General features: G+C 40.6%; 1 protein-coding gene across 2 annotated transcripts in view; it reads right to left on the reverse strand.

Annotated features, from left to right (window-relative positions):
• The window catches only part of LOC106821210 (tctex1 domain-containing protein 2-like), a 12,579-nt gene extending 9,387 nt beyond the window's left edge, over window positions 1-3,192 (reverse strand). The window contains exon 1 of one of the 2 annotated variants that reach the window (XM_014825917.1): window positions 3,093-3,192. The gene's annotated coding sequence lies outside the window, so the exon portion shown is untranslated. The remainder of the gene's footprint in view (window positions 1-3,092) is intronic. The other variant, XM_014825919.1, reaches the window with a different exon arrangement.
• Window positions 3,193-3,228: the final 36 nt, after the last annotated feature.

A 3,228-nucleotide genomic window follows, 5' to 3' on the forward strand; every position in this document is an offset into this window, starting at 1 on the left:
CGTTCACCTATTTTGCACACAGGCGGTCGATCATTGTGAAAAATTGTGTGAAGATTTATTTTTATTGAGACGTTCCAAGTGCCTGTGCTTTCATCCGTCTTGTACGTCAATGCACGTTCGTCAAGAGCCATAAACTCAACACAATTTCATCTCTGTTATTGTTTACGCCTGAATGCATGATTGATCAGGGAGGGGGTGCATGTACGAGGGAGACATTTTCTTTGGGGTTCCGAAAAACACAATTCCACTTGACAGTTTTAGGGGCCATTTCAATTGGACGCTCTGCATAATGGACCTCCAACAAGCCCTTTGACTGACTAGTCAAGAAATTCAAAGGTCTGTATATTGCTCTTATTTAGCCGCCAATAGTTCTTGTTTAGAACAAAGTCTTTATTGTTATCTTCTAAAACTACAGACCATCCGCTGACCGCTGTGGAGACGTGCGCTGGTCCTCGAATTTAGCACACGTCTCCACTGCGGACAGCGCTTCATACTTGCGCAGCGCTCAGGATCAAGAGCAAAGCTGTGCCACGCAATCTTGTATCATGTCTCTCTGGATTTTATCAACGCACTTGGGACAGGGAAATTTTCAGATAAATCGAAATAAAAAGTGTGTGATTTAGTGTATATATATATAATATATATGGGACGTACTAAGAGTAAATAATAACATATTATTTACTCTTGACCGTTTGTCTCACCTCTTTTTTGCCCCCGTGCTACCGCACATATAAATTGAACGGATAATATTTATTTAATTAAAAACTACCGTCAGAACTTTATCATAGAAAATTGTTTATACACATGTCCTCAATTGCAGTTGTAAATATGAGCACAAAGGGCAACTCGCAGATAATGACGTATTGCATGTTGCTTCCTATGCGACAAGCTTCGGAAATGTGTGGGTCATGCAATTATTATTTCAAACTTCTAGCTTACACAAACGTATTCTATGATCTCTAAGAACATAATTTTTTGTCGATGATATTTATTTTGGAATATACAGCGCATAACAGCTGCTAGGATACAATATAGACACCTAAATCGCATGCACTTTTGAACGATTTGTTCCTTCCTATAAATTCATAGCAATTAATCCTAATCAATATCGTGCATATTTTTCTATAATCATTGTAGTATTATTACTATTATATAATCATTACCATATTGATAATCACATAGTAATTGTACATAATTTATTTATGTGCATGTTGCTTGTAATTCACACAAGCTAAAACTTAAATTATATATAATCTAGAAAGCCGAAATAACAGCTGAATTTTCAATATTCTTGTGTATCAATGATGAACCAATGGTCTTAATGTGGCCAATTTGGTGGATTACAACATATCGCCGGTGTGAGAGGCTGATTCGGGGTAATTCTCCACGCGGACACGTGAACACCATGTACGGTATGAGAGCGTAACGCATCCGCGATCATGTAGACTTGTTAGGTTGTAAGCAATGTCCCGACCCTGCCACGAGGCACAGACGGCGTGTACTGCTGTTTGCCTTGCCAGAGGGTAGTCTCCACGAGTTGATTTATTACGACAGAGCAGGGAAACGGGTGTAGTCGTAATGGCAAAATGTAGTGCGACCAGTGAACTCCTATTATTATTCACTTGAGACAAATAGCATGTGTCTCGGAGGGCGTGTGTACCACCAGCGTTGTAAGCGCACATTACGACCAGTCAAACTTCTCTCTCTCTCTCTCTCTTTCTCTCTCTCTTTCTCTCTCTCTCTCTCTCTCTCTCTCTCTCTCTCTCTCTCTCAAGTAATACTGAGTATGTTTTAAGTAAGATAATATATCAGTCGTTGAAATTCAAGTTGAAGTTCAAGTTTTATAGTAAATGTATGAAACGGAAAGCATATAAATTAGTACATGTAATGATTTCAATTTTCTTTTGTAATAAAAGTGTGTTCAATCCATATCGCAGTTTGATTTCACCGGGTACTAGTATTTTGTCGCTCTGATGGCAGTTAATTTCAAGCAAGTTGATGGTTTTTGTGGCTTTGTGGATTTTGCCTTGTACTGGAATTGTCTGTTTCATTGCTATATGACAAGACTTGAAGTAAAAAAATTTCGCCTCATATGCTCTGAAAATGCATAAAAAGGAGTCTGATTTTTAAAAATTTTCTGGGGGAGGCCCCCCCGACCCCCCACCGGTTCCTTCGCACCTGCGGTCCTCGCGCACGAAGCGGCGGCGCAGCCACCGCTTCAGTTGCCCCTAACAAAATCTCAAAGTGCTCTTTCCCACCTGCACCCCCCCCCCCTAGACAAAATCCTGCATCCGCCCCTGGCGAGGTACGGTCCGGCATATTAGATAGTACCAGCTAGGGTACGTTCCGGTATACCGGACCGTACCCAGGGTACGTTCCGGCAGTACACTGGGGGACATAGACCCTCTCAGCGCAAGCAACCATAACTACTACTACTAGTACTACATCTATCCCACAGGCATATATTTATGTGTCAGTGTGCGCGCAATGGCGGCGGCGTGTGTTTACAGTTGAAACGCTTCAAGTGCCTTAACCCGGCCAGGCTGTGTGACTAACGTCAATACACCGCCTGACATCTATCTGGTATTCTAACCCTAGCAATACCGTTTCTTGGAGCTACAAGTGCCTGTGATCTATCCTGGTATTATATCCAGTATTGTTCTAATTAAAAAAATAATGACACTGGTAATGTCATGGTGGGCAACAACCCTACTCTGTGCGGAATCCGGCCTCATGTCATTGGAAACGCTAGATATTCTTAAGATGATAATAATGATATTATCAGGATTCTATCAATATTATCATGATGTCTTCCCGAACTGAACCAAGCTAGTCATTCAAATTGCATTGTTGATAAACAAATCTTAGCACCCATTGTCGGTTCAAGGATAGAGAACATGGCCCATGGCATGGGTCCCAATAAAACCAATGTCATTTACATCAATATAAATATAATATTATATCAATATAATAGGTTAGGGTTATGGTTAGGGTTAGGGTTAGGCACATTGGTTTTATTGGGACCCATGTTCTCTATCCTTGGGCCATACTTATAGAAATATATTAGTTATCATAATGTGAAAGGATGTTACCTCCAAAATTGAATTCATAAGTGTCACTGTAAAAGTGTAAGTAAATAAATGATTTTCTACCATTTAGAATTCGACGCATGCGCACTTTTTACACTGGGGGCGCCACCATCCAATGGCATACGAAAATGCAAGTACC

This window comes from Priapulus caudatus, unplaced genomic scaffold, assembly GCF_000485595.1.
Source record: "Priapulus caudatus unplaced genomic scaffold, Priapulus_caudatus-5.0.1 Scaffold63, whole genome shotgun sequence".
Taxonomy (NCBI): Eukaryota; Metazoa; Priapulida; class Priapulimorpha; order Priapulimorphida; family Priapulidae; genus Priapulus; species Priapulus caudatus.